Source organism: Lissotriton helveticus, chromosome 9, assembly GCF_964261635.1.
Source record: "Lissotriton helveticus chromosome 9, aLisHel1.1, whole genome shotgun sequence".
NCBI classification, from domain to species: Eukaryota; Metazoa; Chordata; class Amphibia; order Caudata; family Salamandridae; genus Lissotriton; species Lissotriton helveticus.
Window position 1 is genome coordinate 1058534331 of NC_136070.1, and position 23910 is coordinate 1058558240.

Here is a 23910-nt window from a genome sequence, read left to right on the forward strand (position 1 = left end):
CCGTGAGGCGCAGGGAAGCATTGCGGACTGTTGTTAACGTAGCGATAAGAGTAGACTTGGCATTATGGATGGTCGTCACCGCTATAGCACGAAGATCCTGTTGTTGCTGCAAGGGGGCTGGCTGGTGCTTTGCTGTGACACTCCCCGCAAGCAGTCATTGCTGTAGCGCAAAGAGTAAGGTTGACAGAACTTTGTGCTGGTGGGCTGTGCGAGCAGCAAGGTTTTGGCACCAACGGAACAATTTGCAGTTCGGAAGAGCCCAAAACTTCAATTTAGCCTCTCTGAGGCCATACCATGGGTCTAGGTCCTGGGAGGCACTACTTGGGTGTCAGGGCATGGTCCAGCTGGATCTGGGTTCAGGTGATTGTGAGACAGTTTTGTCCCTGAGTCACTGAACAGTAGGCAAGCACACTAGTCCTTTGAGCCACTCTTGGGCTCAGGGGCAGATCCAAATCCCTCTTACTCAGGCAGTAGGGCAGCAGTGAACAGCAGTCCAACAAGACAGTAGTCCAACAGGGCAACAGAAAGGCAGTCCTTTCAGCAGCACAACAGTCCTTCTTCCTGGCAGAGTGTCCACAGGTCCAAAAGTGTAATGAAGAGTTGGTCTGTGGTCCAATATTTATACCTGGTTCTCCCTTTGAAGTGCAAAAAGCTTCTAGAGTTTTCCCAGTGAAGTCCACAGGCTTCCTGCCTTCTATTCCCTGGCTCCAGACTAACTACAGGGGGTATGCAGCCCTTTGTTTGGAGACAGGACACAACCTATCCAGGTGTAAGTAGGACTGTACCCCTGTTCCCCCCCTGCCATCCTGCCAGTGATGGCTCATCCAGGCACACCTAAGCTCTTTATTGTGTGTGGCTGTCTAGGAGGGATACACAAAGATCAGCTTTAAGCTACACCCAGTCATGTGACCAAGAAACAGGCTGCAAGCACAAAACGGCTAAGGCAGGAAACACAAAAAACAAGGGAGTGACTGGGAGCATATCTAAGGTTCAGAATACATGCTTCCTGGATAAATGTATAAGTGATAGGTGTGCAGTTCATATAGAATTAAGAAGGAAAAGAAAGAAAGGTCCGAGGGATCTGAATAATCAGAAGCAAGAGCTCTCACACCCCCAGCTTAATAAACAATGTATAGGTGTATTTTAGTCATTTTTAGCTCACTCGATCACCAATCTACATACACTGCACCTCCACACATGTTTCATCACAGTTTACGAAACCTTTAAAAGATCTCTGGCAAAGACTCCCCTAAGGGCGCTGTGGGCAGTACAGCGCCAGCTCAACAAGGAGCTGCCAGATGAACAAGGACACCCAATTGGATGTGTGAGGGCTCCTGCTTCTGATTAATCAGATCCCTCTGACCTGTCTTTCTTTTCCTCCTTAGTTCTGCATACTTATAGCCTATACAATTAGGGCAGGAAATGTTTTTCTCAGAGTGGCATTTTAAGAATTGTAATTTAAAATCTGACTTCACCACGAGAGAGGATATTTCTTTACTATTCCAAAGACACAACACATGAACTGGTTACCTGCTCTTATTTGGAAATGACATCTTATTAAATATAATACATTAACTTCAATGTTATGATGGCAAAGGTAGCCCTTGCGAAGGAGAAAAATGAATGTTAAGATTCGTCACTACCAAGACATAAAATGAAAGTATGTGTTCTTCTTTTTAAATACACTGCACCCTGCCCTCTGGGCTGTCCAGGGCCTATCCTAGGGGTGAAATATGTATTAAAAAGGAAGGCTTGGGGGCGTGGCCAAGATGGCGGCGGAATAGGACGTGGTTTTAGGTCCTCTCCGGCCCCGGGCCCGTATAGCCTTGTGAAGCACGGCCCCGGAGCTCTTTCTGGCGCCTGAACACCCGAGCAGTGCTGCAGAGTGCTGCCTGTCGGCGGTGAGACTCCCGGAGGCACAGGAGTTGTTCCAGCACTCCCGGCATCGGACGCGGTGTTCGGGTCCAAGGCGTTGCGGTGAGCGAACACACGAGGGAGACTCGTGTTCCCCGGGGCAGCGGGCGCTGAGAGACCTGCCAGTTTGCAGAGCAGGGGGCCACCGGAGTTGAACAGGGGCGCGGGGGCGCCGAATTCCGCTGGGCCCGGAGGGAGGAGCCTATTGCCGGTGAGCTTCTGGAGCCGGGGCGGCCGCCCTGCTAATCGAGGCCGCGGTCTACGGCCTGGTGGAGGACTCACCCGGCATTGCTCCCTGGACCCGCCTGCAGTAGCGGTCCCCGGCCGGTGCACGTGAGGTGGGTGCCCTGGCTCCGGGGGAGTGAGTGTGCCCGGTTGGAGACGGGGTGGACAGCGCGCTGCCGCCAGCGGAGTGGGGCAGGCCACGAGGCGGCGATCAGAGTGGTGGCGCCTGATCTGGCTGGGTCGGGCTGATCCCGGCCCCGGGGCTACTCGAGGAGCTGCTGGAGTGGACAGGAGAGGCAGCGTTTGCCGCGTCGGCGGTCTGAAGTTCAGGCGGGTAGTGTCCTCAGGCACTGCTGTGACGGCCCTGGCCGGTTTCTACCTGGGGGTGCCTCGACATTGCTGGTTTTCCGCCCATCCTCCTAGGCGAGGGGCACCCGGGAGTTGATTGGGACCGGTCTGGGTGCAGAGTCGAGCGTACATCGAGAATTGCGCCTGGATCCACGGTGCCCTTGCTGACCTGCCCGCCTCCCTGTGTATATGCTGGGCATCAGCCGAAGTGTTCTTCAAAGCTGTAGTGGCTGACCAAAGGTAACGAACAGATCAACTGCTGGCTGCCTGGGCTGCTACCTGAACGTGTGCAGAGCTTCTTGATCATCGCTGGGGATACCCTCTGGAGCTCCTGGGTAGGTCTGCTAAGTGGCGGTGTGGTGCGGTTCATTTCGGGACGGTCAGGATGTCTTCCTCGTTACGCAAAGGGAAGGCCGGTAAAGATGGACAATCGAAGGGCTCTCAGCAGCCGGCTTCCCCTGGCCCAAGCTCCTCGCCTAGATGCTCCGATGACGAGGCGCCGGCCACTAAGGCCTTCATGACTGACCTGTTCAAGTCCATCAAAGAGGATATTTCGGACCTCCGAGCGCAGTTGACCTCTGACCTTCGGGAGGTGAGGCGGGATGTGGACTCTGTGGGGGAAAGAGTGGCCACGCTCGAGGACCACGACCTTAACATGGCGAATGACGTCCACCAGCTGCAGCAGGATGTGCTGAGGCTCACGGAGCAGAACCTGGATCTGCAGGCGCATGCGGAGGACTTGGAGAACCGCTCCAGGAGAAACAACATTCGCATACGAGCGGTTCCGGGCGATGGGGAAGCAGGAGACCTCCGCGGCTACGTCCATGACCTCTTTCGCCAGATCCTGGATGACGAGCAGGTACAGGAGATCCGAATGGATAGGGTCCACAGGGTTGGTCTGCCACATAGGGGAGGAGGCCCACCTCCGGACATCCTAGTCTGTGTCCATGACTTTCAGCTTAAGGAAAGAATCCTCAAGAAGGCCCGTGACGCTCCTTCTTTGCAGTTCCGTGGCCACCGCCCGCAACTCTACAGGATCTCGCAGCGACGACTCTTCAGAAACGGCGGGAGTTCAGGCCGGTCACGGCATTCCTACGCAACCACAATATCACCTACTCCTGGGGCCATCCGTTTCGCATAATCTTCCGTTGGCAGAACAGACTGGCACAGATACGCTCGCTGCAGATGGCTAAGGATCTTCTGGGCATCGGGGATGATTCTCCAGCTTCGAGGGTGAACAGCCCTTCACCAAGGCGGCGACACCGCTCCTCCTCTTGGCACAGAGTGGGGTCGGGACCAGATCGTGGACGGCCGGATTGTGCAACTAGCCTGCAGGAAAGGGGAGACGCAGTGGCCTCCGTCACCTCAGCAACGTTGTCATCTACGCAGCAGAGCTCCAGAGCGGCCTGACTTGTGGGCTGCTGGCCTTGAGGGGCCGGAGGGGCCCTCGTTCTTTGGTTCGTGGGTATACAAGTACTTTGTGAGAAGACACCCCGAACTGAGGCCATGGGAGATCGTCTTGAGGTCTCTCACCCCCCTCCCAGTGACTTCATGGTGCGCTGCACTGTTCTGGGACGCTTCGTTCAAGTCACGATGAGTATCGTTCTTATTGTTAATGTTTTGGGTTTCATTCTTCAATGTTATTTCTTTCTGTGTGGGGTGGGGAAGGGGTTGGGTGGGATGGTGGTGGTGTTTGACTGCTGGGTGTGTGAGGTGTTGTCTCCCCTAGAGGCGTTATTCCTTGGCTTCTGTTGCTGGTGCCTTCTCTCAGGCTTGGCCGCTGTTTTTGGTCTGGTCATGGACTCTGTGCTTGCAATGGGCCACTTTGGCATGGGTCACTTGAAGCTGGAGGGGGGGGGGGCTGAGTGATGGTTCCCGGGGGGGGGATGTCGACCTGGCCGTTGCTGTTGCCGCTTCTGCTCAGTTGCTTTCCTTATGACATGTTTAGTCCCCAGATACGGGTTGGCTCAGGTTCGACAGATGCCTTCCAGTGGGATCCCCAGGGTGGTCCCTCAGCTGGGCCTCTGACTGGGGGGGGGTCTGTGTGCGAGTGGGGGTCCAGGAGAGGTGGTTGTAGAGGGCTCGGGGGTTCTTTTCTATCATGCCTGTTAGTATAGGGTCTTGGAGCGTTAAAGGTCTCAACTCGCCTCAGAAGCGGCAGAAGGTGTGGAAGTATGTGATGGATCATCAGCTGGATGTTGTGGGGCTTCAGGAGACGCATTTGGCGCGCAGGGACGAGCTACGTCTCAAGCATAAGGCGTATCCCCTTATATATAGGTCTTCGGCGTCAACGAAACATAGAGGGGTGGCCCTCCTCTTTCGCGCTGCATTGCACTTCCAACCCGTAGAGGTGCGAAATGATAAGGATGGCCGCTGGCTGATGATGAAAGGGCTTGTTCAGGGGCAGCTGTGTTCCTTTGTAGTGGTGTATCTTCCGAATGCTGGTCAGAATAAGTTTCTCCAAGATTTATTACAGAAAGTGGGAGGCTTTGCTGAAGGTCACTTGTTCCTCCTGGGGGACTTCAACTTGGTATGGGACAAGTCGGTGGATAGCTCTGGGATTCATAGGGCTGAGGCAGGGGTTTTTTCAGCGTCTACGCAGCAGAAGGTGGGGGAGTTGGGACTGGTTGATGGTTGGCGCTTTTATCACCCCACTGCCAGGGATTACACTTACTTCTCTCACGTACATCACTCCTACTCCCGCCTGGATCACATTTTTATCAGTCAGGCCCTTAGGGGAGATGTCCTGGATTCCACCATTCTTCCGCTTTCGGTATCGGACCACAGCTTGCTGGTGCTTAGCCTCCGTTGGTCGTTGACTGGCGGTGGGCAGAGGAAATGGTATTTCCCGGCTTCGGTGATCAGGGATGATGCCTCCAATAAATCCTTGCGGGCGGCCATTAGGGAGTTCTTTGAGCTTAATCCTGCAGCTGATACATCGGTCGCTAACACTTGGGATGCCTTTAAGGCTTCCATTAGGGGCACATGCTTGGGCCTTAATGCACATCTTAATAGGGAGCGGCGTAAAGACCGGGAGGCTCCGGAAACAGAAGTGGCCCGCCTCGAACAGGCTCATAAGCTCAATCCCTCGAGAATAACCCTCCGACCCTTGACTGCGGTGCGAGGGAAATTGAGGGCTAATTATAACAACAGGGCCGAACTTACGATGCTGAGGCTGGGGCGACAGTCTTACTCCAGTGGGAATAAGGTGGGACGGCACTTGGCACGTCAACTGTGAGATAAGAGGGAACGTGAATATATTGGAGGGATACGGGATTAAGCGGGTGTATTGCAACACAGGGATGAAGCAAAGGCGGCTATTTTTGGACGCTTCTATGCGGACCTCTATGCGGGAGACAGGCTCGCCGCGGAGGCCCAGAGGGAGTTCCTGAGGCGACTGCCCCTCCCTCGGATCTCCGCCGAGTGGAATGGGTTACTGGATGCGCCAATTACCAGGGAGGAAGTGCTCGAGGCCATTAAGGGTTTGAAGTTACACAAGGCGCCTGGGCCGGATGGCTATACGGCGGTCTTTTATAAAACTTACGCCTCCGAACTGTGTGACTTCTTAACTTCCCTTTTTAATGACATGGCCGTGTCCGGCTCCTCAGCCGGCTCCCTGGCGGAGGCGGTGATTACGGTTCTGCCGAAACCCGGGAAGGATCTCGCCCATTGTGCGTCATTCCGCCCCATAGCACTACTTAATGTAGACGCTAAATTATACTCAGCGATCCTGGCGCATAGATTGCAGGATCTGCTGCCTGCGATCATACATCCGGATCAATCCGGTTTCATCAAGGGGCGCCAGACTCACGATAACACTCGCAGGGTGGTTCACTTACTTGAGAAGGCCGACAGGTTCCGCATCCCGGCTGTGCTGGTGGGGTTGGACGCCGAAAAGGCTTTTGACAGAGTGGATTGGGGCTTCCTATTTAACACGCTGTCCGCCTTTGGGTTCTCGGAAACATTCATCACTATGGTGAAGGCCAATTTCAGCTGCCCGAGGTCTAGGGTAGCAGTGAACGGGCATATGTCAGAGTTCTTTCCGCACTCCAGGGGCACCAGGCAGGGGTGCCCCCTTTCCCCGCTCCTGTTCGCATTAAGTATTGAACCATTAGCTATGGCGGTGCGAGAGCATGAGGGGATTCGGGGTATTCCGTTCACGGGAGAGCAACACAAAATCACGCTTTTCGCTGATGATATTTTGTTATCAGTAACGGAACCGGAACGCTCACTGCCGTGCCTTCGGGAGGTCTTGCTGACCTATGAAGCAGTGGCAGGATTCAAGGTTAATTATGGCAAGTCTCATATCTTGAATCTTACTCTCTCTCCAGAGGAAGTGGAGCGAGTGAGGCTTTTGACACCTTTGGCCTGGGCGGTTGGATCGCTGGTCTACCTGGGGGTTCACCTGACTCCGACGGTTGGCGGGCTTTTTTCGGCCAATTTCCCGCCCTTGTTAGCAAAGACCCGAGCTGAGTTGGATAAGTGGAAACCTAAATTTATATCCTGGCTGGGCAGGATCCATGCTGTTAAGATGGTTCTCCTCCCCAAATATTTATACTTATTTCAAGCCTTACCTATCCCTCTCCATAACGAATTTTTTCGGCGTCTTAGAACTCAGATACTACGATTTGTGTGGCAGGGGGGTCGGGCGCGTCTTTCATTTACGGTGTTGCGGCAGCCGAGATCCGAGGGAGGAGTGGGACTTCCTGATCTGCAGCTTTACTATAAAGTGGCGCAATTGAGAGTGCTGGTGGAGTGGTCGCAGCAAATGTCGGAGAAACATTGGCTGCATATGGACCGGAGCATGGCTGGCAGATCGGTCTGGGACTTGGCGTGGAAGCCCAAGAAGGATCGTCCGCTGAACGCCTATATCAGTACTCCTACGGGTACCACACTGAAGGTTTGGGACTCCTTAGCTGCGGATGAGCGGTGGACTACTTTCCCTTCACCATTTACGCCTATACACTTTAATCCAGCTTTCCCGCCAGCGCTTCGGGAAGGGGCCTTTGATGCCTGGAGGGAAGGAGGCTGCAGGGCGTTGACGCATCTGTTTCATGGGCAGGCACCCCTCACCTTTGCTAACTGCATGAGGGATTATGGGATCTCCCACGCTGAACGATTTCATCACTTACAATTGTATCACTGGGCCACTATGCCCGGGATAATGGAGGCGGCGACGAGACCTCCATCGCCTTTCGAGGCTTTCATATTGCGGTCATCGGTCATGAAGGGAGTCATCTCCTTCTTATACCAGCTTTTGCTTAAATCGGCGGTGACACCTAGGCACCGCTACATGGGCCAGTGGGAGGTCATGTTAGGGAGAGACATCTCCGACACGGAATGGTCGGCCTTGTGGCGGGACATGACGGCGTTTAATCATTTGCTGCACCTGAGGGAAGCTCACCTCAAGACGCTCATGCAGTGGTATATGTGCCCAACGCGGCTTCACCGCATCTATCCGGCCACGTCCGACCTATGCTGGAGGGGTTGTGGACTCCTCGGGGACTTCCGCCACATCTGGTGGGACTGTCCAGTGATTAGGCCGTATTGGGAGGAGATTCTCTCACATATCAGGGACATCCTTCACTATCCCATAGAGGACGATATTGCCTCTGTTCTGTTGGGATTGCGTGAACCCGGTCTTGAACATCAAACCCGGGCCGACAAGAAGATTTTATGGCTTTGTCTGGGCGCTGCTACGCTTACGCTGGCTGCTGCTTGGAAACGGAAGGAGGCACCGGCAATATCTCTGTGGCACGCACGACTCTGGAAGCTTCTAAGCATGGAAAGGATGGCGGACATCTTCCTAGGTAACTTTAAGAACTTTCAGTTCCAATGGGGCCCATTGGTTGCCTTCCTGTCCAAAGGTCTGCCCTCCGCTGTGTGTCCTGCATCCTTAAGGTCGCTGCATCTCTTTCAGGTTTAGTCTGGAGGAAGAATGTGTGTGTATGTGTGATGGGGTCACCACCATGGGGGGGGAGGGGGAGGGGGGGGTATTGTTACCTTCTTGTTCTGGTTATTCTAGGTGCTTACTGCTCACTGCTGGGTCCATAGCCGTTTGGCTGTGATGTACAGAGCATAGGATTGATGGCCCTTCTCCTGGGCGTCCGCCTCGAACGATATTGATGCTGGCTTCACCGACCTATTGGTGCAATGGCTGTAATCACGTGGCGCGGACTTGTTGTGCCATACATGGGGACAATGCTCCTGACTCGATGTCCTTGCAAGGCGAAATGTGTAACACCTAGTTGACCTTTTGTGTTCTTTGTTTTACTTAAACATGCAAAATACAAATTTTATAAAAAAAAAAAAAAGGAAGGCTTGGCCCTGGCAAAAGGTCTCTCTGGAGAGGTCGCAATGGTATTTTAAAACTGCACACACGGGCTGCAATGGCAGGCCGGAGACATTTTTAAAGGTCTACCTAAGCGTGTGGCACAATAAGTGCAACAGGCCCACCAGTAGCATTGGGTACCACTTTATGAGGGACTAAAAAGTAAATTTAATATGCCAATTGGGTATAAGCCAATCATTCCATGTTTAAAAGAAAAGGGTTGAATGGGAAATTCAGCTTGGATATATATGTAACACCTAGGGAGAAAGAGAGAGTCTGAAAAGGGCCCAACCAGCCTCTGAAGCAACAATACAACACCACAAGTGGTGTGGTGTCCTAATGATAAGATCGTCTGCAGGAAATACCAGTAGCTACTCTAATTATCCTATTTGGAATCTGCTGGTGTGTCTCCTACTACCCCTGGAAGTTCCAAGATTTGGACGAAGTGGGCTGACTCACATGATGTGACATGCTTCATCATAGGCCACCTCATCCCACCCTGGTAAGATGATACAACCAGGGCAGACTCAACCTCGGGCTGGGCTATCCAGAGGGAGTTCTTAGATATTATTTGTTTTCTGGGTAAACTTGGGTCTAATTATGTGACTAAAATACTTCAGGGTATACCACAAAAGTATCAGACACACCAGCAGATTCCAAACAGGATCATTAGACTAGCTACTGGTATTTCCCCCAGATGCTCTTATCATAAGGACAACTCGCTTGAAAACATCAGAAAGTCATAGTTTATTTATTTAACCATTCCACATGGGTACAAAAAAGTATCTGGCTTAGTCAAGAGAAAATCATTTGCTAGTTATAACTATATCACACTAAATGCAAATGTTATATAAGTTATTGCATGTGATCCTTTGATAAGATTTAGGCACAGGGCTATTTTTTCTATTTGCAGAAGGCCATCACGGGCACTATTTTGAATAGATGTTTGTGAAATCTTGTGAACATCTTAGGTTCAGTTTATGAATCGCTGCCTGCACTGCATGGTGTCAGTTTAAGAAATTGAGTCAGAGGGAGCTGGATTGTCTGTCCGCTGAAAATCACATCATATTGAAAGTGTTTGTATTAGCTTATATCAGCCTTTACCTTCTTAGTGTCCTTCTTATGCATTCTTACTGGATACTACTTGGCACCATACTCTATTTGAGGGGTACAAGAGGGCAGAAACCAGAACCTTCACTTCCAGAAGAAGCAGGGTTGGCTTAAAAAGCAGGTCAAGGCGTCTTCCAGACACCTATCATCACCAAGGAGTCACTGCATCATTGGGCACAGTGTGTCATTTAATCCTCCCACCTCCAAGTCACCTCAGCCACAATCTGATATTCTACTTGGATATGAAGACATCAAATCAAGTAACTATTATTGGAGTCACTGTATACCTTAGGCATGTTAGTGATAACTGGTTTGTTAAACAGCAATGCTCAGATTCAGAGCAGACTTTTGTCCTCAATCGGTATAAGGATAGCCAAGCCTCCTTTTCACCCACCCTGTGACAGTTTGTAGTTGTACGAAATAAGCATTGCCATTCATAGAAGACTATCAACAATGGTGAAACACAATTACCAATACAGAAGTGAGAGATGCCTGAATCAATATTTACCCACATATTTCATTACAGAAGTAACAGAGGAGAAAGATATAGAGAACAGTTAAAAACTGAAAAGGGTGCTAGTTAGTCACAGATTTTGTGTATCACATGATGCTACCACTACCACAAACTCCAGCACACCAGCAAACCCATCACCTCCAAAATTAATATTGACAGGTGCTATGCCCTAATACTATCAATTGCGGAAGGAGTACAAACTCTGCATGCTGATCATGGGGCCAATCTTTGGAGTTTCTTTCTGCAAAGGGAGACGATCAGGAATACACTATCCCTCCCAGGAGTAAACCTGCTGCAACACCGAAGGTCAGACTAGAGTCTCAGAAGTGTACAGTTGCAACAGTAACTATTAACTTCCTTTAAGAGAAGAAATGTATTTATTTATTTTGTCCACTGGAAGGCCACAAATTCTCCAGTTAAGATCCCTAATGGTGCAACACATATTCTGTGAGAAATGAATGGGTCAAATCTACACACATCGCTGGTCAGGGCCGAACTAGTAGCCAAAATTAGCCCTGGCAAAAAGGTTTAAAAAAGGACTACATTGCACTAAGCAAATTAGCATAATGAGCAAACTGGACTCTCTCTCAGGATATTTTTTCCTCATCCCAGGTGGAAACATAAAAAAGGCTCAAATGTTTCATTTTACCGCTCAATTTTTCAAATGCATTGGATAAAAGACGTTTTACTTATGGGTGGTTCTGAATGAGAGTGAAATATAAAATAAACCTTTTTTGTTAGAGTGCTCAAAAGTATTATTTCTTCAAAAAAGAAATGTGGCCGATATAAAAACTGAAAATTATGTGCTGATAACAATTCTGATTCAAATTCCTGCTCCAAAGGCAATGGCATTGGTTTTAAACCTTTGGTCAGGACACAATTCCTGCGAAAACTCCATCCAAATTCCCTCTAATGTTAGTCCAATAACATTACTGTGGTGATATGCATTGCACAACTTGGAACCATTCTATGTCACAGTGAATGTTCCATGTACAGTGTTCTCTTTGGGGCAGTTATTACTTTGCCATCCACCTGCCTGCTGGGACGGCTCTACCTTCCTGCAATAAACTACATCCAAAGAATATATTCCTTGTGTCCAGACTGCATCTTTTCACTGGCGACTGAGGACGGGATCTACTCAACGACCCTGCCGATCTACCAGGAAGAACTTTCAACTTGTGCCGTTTTTTTTTAATTCTACAGTCATCCTACACGCAAAACCGTGAGTACATCTTCGACTCTAATTTACAAGTACTCACTCGAGAGAGCGCGGGAGAGCCGTACCCATTCAAAGACTTTGCCTAACACGGTGATTTACTTCTCTGTTTACCTAAGAGAAGTACGGAAAGGAAAGCACGAGGAAGCCCGACTGCTCCTTTCAAAGATCTCTCTGAAATATATTATTCCTTAAAGAGTTTCCCAGGTCCTGAAGGTACACGCAATTGCTGAATGCATAAACACTTTGTCATTAAAATACACTATTATCCTCACCGCGTTTCACCAAGTTAACGGGACCTTCACTCGATGCTGCGTCCATAAGAATGATGACGTCATCGAATCTTGGGCGAATCACGCGACCATCTGCCGTTCACTTTTAACCAATTACAGGCACGTTTCTGCAAGCTCGTGTGTTACTCTCCATAGTAACCAACTCCCTACCAACCGAAGCCAGCACTGGATTATCACCTGCACCTTGCTACGTGAATTTGCTGGCTCAAGAGGGAATTGGTGTTTCCACACGTCAGACACTTTTACCATCTCCTCGTTTTTTTTTTTAAAAGAAAAATATAAATCATTCATCGTGCTGGTTGCTGGCTACTCGTCGGATACAATAAAATTACTTTAAACGTCAAGTAATACCTGATGAAAGTATTAACAAGAATAGCGACAATTTTTCAAATGAAGGTGATCTTTCTCATGAGGACATCATGCATCAGGAATACGTGGTGGTAGTCATGGATTCCCATGATAAAAGCGTTTCTCAACATAGTCCTGATCCCGAGGTTGATGTTATCATTGGAAAAGATCACGTTCAGTTGCTAGTCGACACTGGTGCACGCATCACCATTATTTCACAAGATAAATACACCAAATTTTGGAATAATAAGAGTTTATTGCCCCCAGATATTCTTACTGTAGCCTTTGAAGGCAGTAGGATTAATTTACTCGGATTTTTCTGGGCTGACATCAATGTATTAGGAGTAACTATCAAGGGGAAGGTGTATGTGGCCAGGAAAGGAATTAATGTTCTTGGTCTTATCCACCAAGCTGAAATAGGTTTGACTATTAAGCCAGGATTAGCTAATCCAGTTTTCATTGACAAACAGGTTAAAGGAGACACTTCTGTTACCACGATTACTGACAATACACTCTGTACTCATGTTCACGACACTTGGGAACAAAAGTTTAGTAAAATCTTCGAGGACCGTCTTGGAAAAATTACTAACTTTCAGCATTCTATCAGAGTAAAAGACAATGTTGTTCCTACCAAGCACAAATTACGCAATGTTCCTTTGAGCATCAGAAGTGATCTGTCTAAACATTTGAAGGCTCTGTGTGATCAAGGGATCATTGAAAAAGTTGAATCCACTCTATGGCTTTCCCCCATTGTCTTAGCCAAGAAGAGATCAGGAGATTTGAGAATGTGTGTTGACTTACGCACTCTCAATGAAGCCATTTGGGTTGATGGGTTTCCTCTGCCACAAATTGAAGACCTTATTGCCAAAGTGGGGTCATCTTCGTGGTTTACGAAACTTGATCTTAAAGCTGCCTATCACCAGGTAGAATTGCACCCTCAATCCAGACACCTCACTGCCTTCGTCACTCCTGATGGTGTTTTTCAATTCTGTCGTCTTCTTTTTGGACTGGCGTCAGCCGCAGCAGTCTTTCAAAGACTCATGTCGGAAATGTTTGCCCATTATCCCAATGTAGTTGTTTTTCAAGATGACATTCTCATTTTTACTAAAACAGAGAGTGAGCACAACCAAGCAATTAGTGAAGTTTTCGAAGTTCTCGAGAATAGAGGTGTAACCCTGCAGAAAAGTAAATGTATTTTCAAGGCTAAAGAAATAGAGTATTTAGGACATATCATTTCGGAAAAAGGTATTAAACCTAGGCCTGGTTTAGTTAAGAGCATTATTGAGGCACCGGCTCCTCAAAACAGAGAACAACTCTTGTCTTTCCTCGGTTTGTGTGAGTTTTATGCAAAGTTCATGAAGGATTTTGCAAAAATTACTGAATGCTTCAGGTCTTTACTAAAGAAAGGGGCTGCCTTTGCGTGGTCAGAAGAATGCAAAAAAGGTTTTCAGATTATCAAAGATCATATACTTTCAGCTCCAGCTTTACAAGCATTTGTAGAAGGAAGACTAACTTTTGTCACGGTTGATGCATGTGAGTACGGTTTGGGTGCAGTTCTTTCTCAATGTTCTGGCGGGAAGGAATACACAATTGGCTTTGCCTCTCGCACTCTCCGTCCCGTTGAACGGAAATATTCCGTCATTGAAAAAGAACTTTTAGCCTGCACATGGAGTGTGGAGAAATTCAAATCATATTTGTGGGGCAGGTCTTTTGTTCTCAGAACGGATCATCGACCTTTGGTTGATATTTTAAATGGAAAAAATGTCAAACACACGACAGCTCGTTTAGCAAGGTTGTCCACGAAATTACTTGAATTTTCCTTTAGCGTGGAATACATACCAGGGGGAAGAAACAGCAGAGCTGACTGCCTCTCTAGGCTTCCCATAACCGACAGTGATGAACAAGATTGGGAGACTGAAGTAGAGGAGTGTTTTGTTGCTAATGTATGTCAAGAGTCCATTTCTTTTCTAGAGGATGATTGGATCAAAGCACTAAGTGATGATGTGGTTCTTAAAGAAGTTTCCTCTCTTATTAAAAAGGGGTGGCCAAAAGAGAAATGTCTTTCTCCCGTATCTTCAAATGTTTTGGAAGATTAATACTGAGCTTTCAATGGAAAATGGTATAATTGTCCGTGGTGACAAATTGGTTCCTCCATCATGTTTTAGGGAAAAAATTGTTTTGACAGCACATTCTGGCCATCTCGGTGCCACTATTACTAAAAGAAAAGTGAGATCTGACTTCTGGTGGCCAAAAATGGATTCTCAGATAGATGGGATTGTCAGACTATGTTCACGTTGTAATGCCAGTGACAAGGTATTAGTTTTGGAAGGCCTTGTAGAATCTAAGGTTTCTGTTCCTGGTCGTGCTTGGCAGAAGTTGGGAATGGACTTTCTGGGACCGTTCCATGTTCTCCCCAACAACTCCAAATACTTTTTGGTCCTCATTGATCATTTGTCAAGGTGGGTAGAAGTTGAACCAATTAGTATACCAAATTCTAAAAGCGTCATTGATTGCTTGAATAGTATATTTTTGAGAGAAGGTTATCCAGAGGATATCTTAACCGATAACTGCGTTCAATTCATCTCTCATGAAATGAACTCCTTTTTGAGGTCGTGTGGTATCAAACACACCAGAACTCCTCTCTATCATCCGCAAAGCAATGGCAAGACAGAAAGATTTAACAGAGTTATTGTGGAGTGTGTTCAAGAGCTTTCAAGTCTAAAAGTTGTGTATTTAAAGCAGTCAAAGATCTTGTATGGTCCTACCGCACTTCCCCTCATTCTGCTACCAACTACACTCCATTCAAACTCATGAGAGGAAGAAAAGCTTGTTCACGTGTATATCCTTTCTGGATGGTAAGAAATTTTTCTCAAGGTGGCGACATGAGCAATATGTGGGACGCTGCTCATAGAAAATCCTCTGATGTGTCTTCTAAACAGGTTAAACCTGGAAAGAAAATTTCTCAGAACGTTCAGATTGGAGATTGGGTCAAAGTTAAAAATCCTGTTTCAGTTAGGAAAGGTCTTTCAAAGTTTTTAGATTCTCAGCAAGTAGTGGATACTCGCAAGAATGTGGTCAGATTGACCAATGGCAATTGGTGGTGTACTTCCCAGATTGCGAAAGATCCCTCTGGTTCTTCAAGTAATGTCAATTTCAAAAATGTTTCAGAGGGGGATGAGGTTAGGAAAAGTACCAGAGTGTCTGTCAAACCTAGCAAGCTGCGAGATTATGTTTAACCCTGTTGTACTTTTCATTCAAACCTAGCAAGCTGCGAGATTATGTTCAACCCTGTTGTACTTTTCATTTATCTTCCCATGAGTTATGTTTTTCTTTCACTGTACTTATTGTTTTTGTGTTTCTTTTACTAAAAGAGGGGAGGTGTGGTGATATGCATTGCGCAACTTGGAACCATTCTATGTCACAGTGAATGTTCCATGTACAGTGTTCTCTTTGGGGCAGTTATTACTTTGCCATCCACCTGCCTGCTGGGACGGCTCTCCCTTCCTGCAATAAACTACATCCAAAGAATATATTCCTTGTGTCCAGACTGCATCTTTTCAATTACCTTTGCATCGATGCCAAGTGCCTCACTCAAGAATTACTTCTCGAAACGCCAGCCTGTCAGGGGTGATCACACATGCTTAACAACTTCAATGTTGTTCATTGTAACAGGAAGGTAGGTCATGATACTAGGTGACTGCTCATTGTGCTGAGAGGGTTTTTCAGGGTGGTAGTAAGGGGGTAGACTAGTTATTGCACAACCGATCCTTATGAAAGCACGAATTTCCAAAACGTTTGGAATTAGGAGTTGTATGACATTTTCCCTAATTGATTCCGGTAAGTCGAACCTGCCAAACATATTGAGGGTAAAAATGCTCAGAAAAATGCACAAAAAGCAACACTGTGTCTTAAATACAGATTCTTCATGTTGTCCCTCATTACCAAGTTGAAAATGTATAATAAGAGACATTTACCACACCCTGATGTAATGCAAGTTACCAGGTCTGGTAAATATCTCACCCTGACCATCTTGTTCTGCCCAACTTTCTGTGATGGCTAAGCTGATGAAATGATTGCAGGGGAAGCTGTGGTGAACCTCGTAGGTCTGAAACTAAGCGCCAATTAAAAACAAGTTGGAAAAGTGCAGGACAAATCAAATCTTCTGACCTGAGAAAAAGGAGTGTCCTCTAACTTTTCAGGACTAATACCAGATAGATTGAGGTTTAGAAAGTACTTACTTGTATAACATTGCTCTTAAACTGTGTTTGCTTTTTCTTCTCTGGGATGGGAAGAAACCTCCATATTACGCCGTTTTCACATACACTTTATTTCTGGTAATTCCTGGGATCGTCTGATGATTTAAAAAAAATATAAACTGAAATAAGTATCAAACATGGTAATTGAAACATAAATTTCAACAAATCAAGAAGACTAATATGTTTTTTCATTAGGAATGCAGAAAAATTAATTCAAGGAACGAACTTTGCGTTTTCCCCTGATAGAATCCAGCAGGTCAAACCTGACAAAATTTTGTGTGGACGAAACACAAGATGTGGAATTGAGGGTATTAAATAATAGTCCTGTGTGTAATGCCCTATATTCAATTTGAATACTCAGAATAGGAGGCATTTACCACACCTGAAAAATTTCTCTCCACAGTAACAGCATTTAGCAGGTCTGGTAAAAACCTCATCCTAATCTGTCCAACTTTAATGGAGGCCACTATCGAGGTATTAAGAGTTTGTCAATCTGCTAAAGATGGATTTAGCTGAAGTCCATATCCCAGTATTAAATGTTTGATGTCTGCATTTTATAACTTGTGCAGCTTATCGGAGATGTGCGGCAGTGTTTTAAACTGACTTGATATGTTATGATTCTCAGTGGGGAGTACATTAGTTGAAGTTGCTTGGCTGCTAGCATCCAAACTGTTTTTGAGCAGTCTCTGTTTCTGTAAAAGCAGATCGCTAGTCTATTGCTGGAAAACTGATGGGATTTTGTTTGCAACCAAGATCCAATTACCTCATTCCATGCACATAGTATGTGTGCCACTCTTTTTCGGAAAGGAAATTAATTATATGGGATCTGAAGTCAAATATTCTGAGGCAGCATCTTACCATGAAGTACCAAACCGATAATATTACTATACTATCATCAGCCTTCATGAGGTGTTACATTCAGTTTGTAGGCATTTGAAAGCTACTGTGGCAGGTTCCCTCACTAACTCCACATTACACTTCACAAACACCATCTACCTAAAGGATAAATAGACATTGGTAAACCCCAGATGTCTCTAAATTCTGATGTAAGGCTGATTCCAAGACCCTGAAGGCAAGTTCACTTAAATGAAGTCAACAATAAACCTTTACCGGATTAAAGAACAGAACCAGAGTGAATTTAAATGCTTACGTTTGATCCATAATTGGATCATTGGACTGACCCACAGTTATTTCTTGAAAAAAGTGAACATTGAGATCATACAATATTTTAAAGCCTCTTTCTTTTACAATAGTCATGTATCAGGGACACAAATCTATCACTGAAAGGGATCCACTTTAGGAAATATGATCCAAATGACCCTAGATTTATAAAATCCATCCCCAAATGTATACCCATGTTGAAAATGCATTTCTGTAAGTAATTCTGGTTTGATGCTGGGACTGTTGCAAACAACAGGACGTACAACACTAAAGTCATCTTTGTACTCTGCACTATAAAAGTATAATTATTATTTACTTAATCATCGCCCTTCGAATGGACTATACATTTTTTAGATTAGAATCACTACAATTCCTATGACCAATACGTTGCTATTTGCATTTCCCAATTTTAATCATAGTGCTTACATCTCTGTAAAGTGTCAACTTTACAGATAATAACAGTTATTGTAATTAATTACACATCCAAACTAGTACTATGGCTGTGTTTAGCGCTATGAGACCCGACGGTGATTTAGCGCTTTACAAATATCAATTAACATAACATAACATAACATAGAGAATATTCAAACAATAGTAATACTTAATGCACAGAAGTAGGCGTTACATCAGAGAGCACCTAACTGCCAGTAGGGTGCAGCTTGTATGAGGTGGAATTTCTCACTCGACAAAACTGGAAAATAGTCTGGAGGACACCAAAGAAGTACATATATGCAATAGTAATGTTAAGTATAGAGTGAACAGTTCATAATTAGTGAAGTAGACTAAGATTTTCAATTTATTAAAATTTCTTTGTATAGAGCTAGTTTATTTATTTTTTCTACAAAGGTTTATATTTCCATTTCCAAAAGTCTTAAGGTTTGCTTCAAAAACATAGCATATGCAATGAAGTATTTGTAATGACAGAATCAGCAGTATCACAGAAAGCTAACAAATATTGGTACATTAATTGTCAAAGACCACGATGGTGGAATTGTTTACAGCCAACACATGTTTCGTCACATAGACTTTTTTAAGGTTGTAAAATATGTATGCAAGTATTAAGATAAACACAATTTTGTGGATGAGGCAAAAAGGTGGAGGTGAAAAGCAGGTAATAAATTGTGTTAAAAGACGCACAGAGACTTGTAGGATAATGGCAATCATGTAGAAAAAAAAACATAATTGAGGTTGTCATTGAAAGAATTTGTGCGACTAAAAAGATCCAAGAACGAAAGGGGGATGTCCCTGTGCGTACTACTTGGTTGATAACACAATGGAAGAGACGAACATTGCAGAGAGAGAGAAGATGTAACACTATTACCTTTCACAACAAACAATATCTATTTTTATCAAGTTTTTTACTCTAGTGCATGCATCTTACTTGTCTAACCGCTGTGCTATTGTATACATCTGAGAATGTATTCTGGGGAGTGTACGTTTAGTACAAAACCTAAGCTAGACACTTCTGGCTCAACTTTGCACCGTAGAGTGAGGCTGAGTATAATGCAGAACAGCCATTTTAGTTCAAAAGACACCAGTGATGTTGGAGGTTGATTTACTAAATCTGGCACTTGTATATTTTCTGTTCTTCATGCAAAGAAGCATTGCAATTTTTAATGCAGTGCTCTGTGCGTGAAGGATAGTAAATCTGGGCCTACAGATCTTAAATAGTTTTAGAATGTTGGGTTTTCCAAACAAAGGTGAATAGAGGAGACTACCAATCGTTATTCTAATTGCTGAAAGTAACTTAGACATCTCATGTTGAGAAGGTCCTAGATGTTTATCTCCTAAACCAGCTGCCTCACAAAGCCTTAAACGCTTGGGGCCACATGTACGACCATTTCTTTTTGCAAGTCTCTAATTGCAATTTTGTGGCTTGCAATTGGAGACACAAACAGATAAGCGATTCCCAATGGGGTCGCAATGGACCGGCCTCATCAATATTAATGAGGCAGGTGGTAATTGGCAGCCCTTGGGGAAAGGGCAATAACGCATGGATGATGGCCTGCTGGGGACAACAGACCATCATGTCTGTGTTTGCTTTTAAATAAAGCTACTTAAAAAAATGCAGTCTGTTTCCTTAAAGGGTGATGGGATGCGTTTCAAAAAGAAAAATTTAAAGTTTCGGTTTAATTTTGTAAGGGTAGGCAATTGTCCCCAGGACCACTGCCTGCTCTTAAAAAACTTTTATTTGCCAGTCACAAAGGAGAAGGGGTCCCCTGGGGATCCCTTCCTATTTGCAACTGGCTTAACACCTACTTGAAGTAGACAGTAAACTGTGATTTTGTTTGCGACCTCATTCCTTTTGCAAAACACTCATACATGCCCTTGCGACTTGCTGTTAGGAAGGGACGCCCTTGGCATGCCCATTCCTAATAGCGACTCGCAAACCCTATTTTTGTGAGTTGGTAATAGGTTACAGACTCAGAAAATATGGTTGGTACATTGTACAAGCCATTTTAGCGGTTGCAAATGGCCTCCATTTTTGACCGCTAAAAATGGACGTACATGTGCCCCCTAGAGTACAATTTCCAAACTTTCATGTGGATTAAAAACTACATAACTTTTCTTTAGATCAAATAGAGGTCCTGTAACAGAGGGGTAACAAAATATTTTTTTTTGATGACTTGATTAAGTATGTAGTCCACTAAAATGTAGCATGGGAGATGTGATTTACACATTTCATTTTCTATCCATCAACCTTTAAACTATAAAAAAAAATGTACTGATGGACAGTTTCACAAACAATACAAAAACTCCTTACTACTTACATATTACTGTTCAGATTTTTTTTCCTGGACAAGTTGTGCTTTGAAAGCCCTGAAAATATTACTTTGACCCTGTTTTTTACCGAAGATTGGGTCCCTATGTTGATAATGAACTTTCTGCTATAATGACAGATTTGTAAATTCCTGATTGATGTGTATTAGAGATTTTCCTTTTATTCCCTCCATTGTCACAGATGTATTTCTTAATGTGGTCTGGTGTTAGCTAAATTCAACTCTGTCTCATGGAGCAGTCTTTTGAACTCCAGTGTGTTCCTGGAGATGCATGGTTGCAGCACCTTGGGTCACATATGACATAGCATAGCAACAGTACCTTAGAAGCCACACTTTGCACTGCAATCTGCTAGGGAGGTCCGGGTTATGAATACCAAGCGGTTACATATTGGACACATAAGGTTATGAAAGGAGTAAAGTATATATGATACTCTTCTGGGAGAGGAAAGTCCACCTGGACCAGAGTTCTGTAATTTGGAAATAAGGATTACAATAGTTATTTTTTAGCTGTGAAGAAGGCAACTTCCTTGTGAGCGGTCCAAGCTGTGTAATTCACTTGTACATTCTGTGGGTGTCACAAATGCACTAAAATGTTTGGGACGGTAAATCCTTTATGATTGCAAAATTAACTTTTGTGAATTCTGAAAGTTAATTTTGCACCTCTAAATTAGTTCACCCGTGCATTTGAGTCAAATGTGAGACATCACTAATATTTATGTGAGTAATTAGAAAGCATTGAACAGAAAAGTGGGCATAGAAGGTACAGTTCATGGAAGTCATTCTAGAAATGTTTTTCTTAATATTGTTGAGTTTCCAGATGAATATTGTTTCAGGTGATATCGAAAGAATTGTTGTGTAAGATCATGCTTCTAAAAAAAAATTATGTAGTGTTTAATAATTTTGATTCGTAAGGTTAAACACTGGAGGGTAAAATTCCAAATTTTGGAGTGCCATCAGTTTAGAGACCGTGTCATGTATAGATACTATTTTGGTTTCACTTCATATAAAAGTTTCATGTTTGGAATGCCTATAGTGTTTATCGAAGACAATTTACATGTCACAAGAAAACAGAACATTTAAGTAAATAATTCAAGAAAATACCTTAAAGTAAGATAACAACAACCATCCTCCCAAAGTGAGACAGATTAGAAATTATTGGGAAAAATTCTATTGGAGTTAAATAGTTTGCTTCAGAAAAAAATTAAGAATGTGTCTTTCTTAATACTCAGCAGGCATCTTCAGATGGATTTGAGATATCTGGTAAATACACTTAGACTAGATTTACACTATAAAAAGTTGGAGGAATTCTTCCTTATGCTTCCAATTAAAAAAAAATCGATGGAGTAATACCATTAACAACAGTGAAACAAATCTAACAAGGCTATTGTTGTAGATTTCCACGAATAAGTATATATACTGCTGAGCAAACTAGAAGAGTTTTTGATGGAAGTTAACTTACTCAATTTGAATGAGAACAATAGAAAGTTCTTAACTTAGTAAATGTAAAAAAGGAGGCTGAAGGTGAAATGAAAATCTCAAAGGTTGGTAAATTTCAGTTTTATTTAAAAAAAAAAAGAAAAATTCCCTGATGATTATATACTTTATTTTACTGGACTAAATGGAATCTCAGCCTAGAACAATGGATTTAGTTCTTATAAGTCCTCTTTCCAAACTTGAAAAAGATATACCCCTATATTCAAATTATAGCTCAATATCATTGTTGAATGTCAATCTAAAATCTTTGCCACTAATTTTACTTAAAAGATCATACACAGTTCTCCCAAAACTTAAACTGCTTTAGAAAACCAGAAACATGGACATGAATGAGCAAGTCTCTGCTTAATGTGAATTAAGAATCCAGCAGCTCCAAATATGTTGATAAGTAGACATATATAATCATTATACAGAACCTGAGAGACATGAAAGACCCATGAGACTCAGTGCTGAAAAATAAAGAACCCCAATCATAACAAACTGCCTTAATGCTCATAGTCATGAATATAGGCTTAGAACTAGCCCCTAGACACACCTGAGATATCACATGTTAAAGGCAACATGACAGAATTATGCATCAAAAACCAAATGAGGAGAGTAGGTGAACCTTCAGAGGTCATTATTTCAAATTGAATTGTTATTAGAGTGTTCAAAGTTCCATCTGAAATTTAAATTGTAGCCATCTAGTACACCACCTTATTGTAAGACGTTCTACTGCTTAGGGATGTTCACATTTTCTATGAACTTGAAGAGCTCAGGGATAGCAGTAATGAAATAAAAACCATTCAAGTGGGATGGATACAGAGAAATCCTAATGAGGTCTGTAACTCCAATTACCAGCCCTATAAGGATTTCTGGGGTTACTCAGAATGTGGCCCTCTGTGGGTTAGTAACTTAACACATCCCTTGAATTAGAAAGAGTAGTATTGATGGAGTTTGTTGGAGGGAAAATTAGCCCTCTGGGTGTTATGGATGTGACTTCCATGTCCTAACATTCCCAACCGGGCACTATGGATGTGGAGGTTACATTCACAAACCCACCACCAGAGCAGCAGGTGCTGTGTGCTGCTCCGGTGCCATTCACCTGGTGACACCCTCCAGTGTCAGAGATGGAGACCCCCCTGCTCTAGCCCAGCAGGGTTGTCACTCTCCTGATAAATACACAATGCAGCCTGGTACCCAGTAAACTACTTCCTGTGTTCTCTAAGAGCATGGAGGGGGGTAGACAAAGTAGGAGAAGTACACACAGGAGAAACCCCAATGTCTCCAAGGTACTGGAAGAGGTGCACAGGAAGGAAAATTCTCCTTTAAGAAGACCCCTCACTCACCAACCTAGTTGGTGACATGCTTCATCAATGGGGTCCCACCCAAATAGTCGAATGCCAAATTTAACTCCCTAGAATTTTTTTATTCTGGAGCAACTGGGCAATATTAAAAATGTTGGTAAGATGCCTTTCTCGGTTAAATTTACCTCCGGTATCTTCGTAGTGAAAAAAAGTGCATAAAAGGTGGTCTACATGTTTCAACCGGAGGGTGATAATACCATGTTTTCATCAGAACCAGTGAACGTGACCCGGGCGGTATACACTCGCTAAGGTGTACCCTACCCTTGATCACTGCAACCCAACTATTTACTCACAGTCAGGTATCCTTTTGTCATGGAAACCGGGCTCTGGGTGCTTCACGATTTCGTGGAGCCCAGTCGCTCGCTTCTGCGCCTAACCTAAGGGCCTGGAGGAAGCTGTGCCGGGTCCTTAGTTTAGGTGCCGCAGCCGGCTGAGCCCCTTTGGGCAAGGGCATGTGCTCCTCCACCACTAATCTTACTACCCTGCCTTGCGTAGGCTGATGGGGGTGATTACCCATAATGTGCCCCCTCAGGGGGACGGATATGCCTCTAAACATCATGGCTTTAAATAAAAT

General features: G+C 44.7%; 1 protein-coding gene across 3 annotated transcripts in view; it reads right to left on the minus strand.

Moving 5' to 3' along the window:
• The window catches only part of HRH1 (histamine receptor H1), a 558032-nt gene that overhangs the window by 233382 nt on the left and 300740 nt on the right, over positions 1–23910 (minus strand). For all 3 annotated transcript variants that reach the window (XR_013601116.1, XM_078661413.1, XM_078661412.1), the window contains one exon: positions 16538–16650. The gene's annotated coding sequence lies outside the window, so the exon portion shown is untranslated. The remainder of the gene's footprint in view (positions 1–16537; positions 16651–23910) is intronic.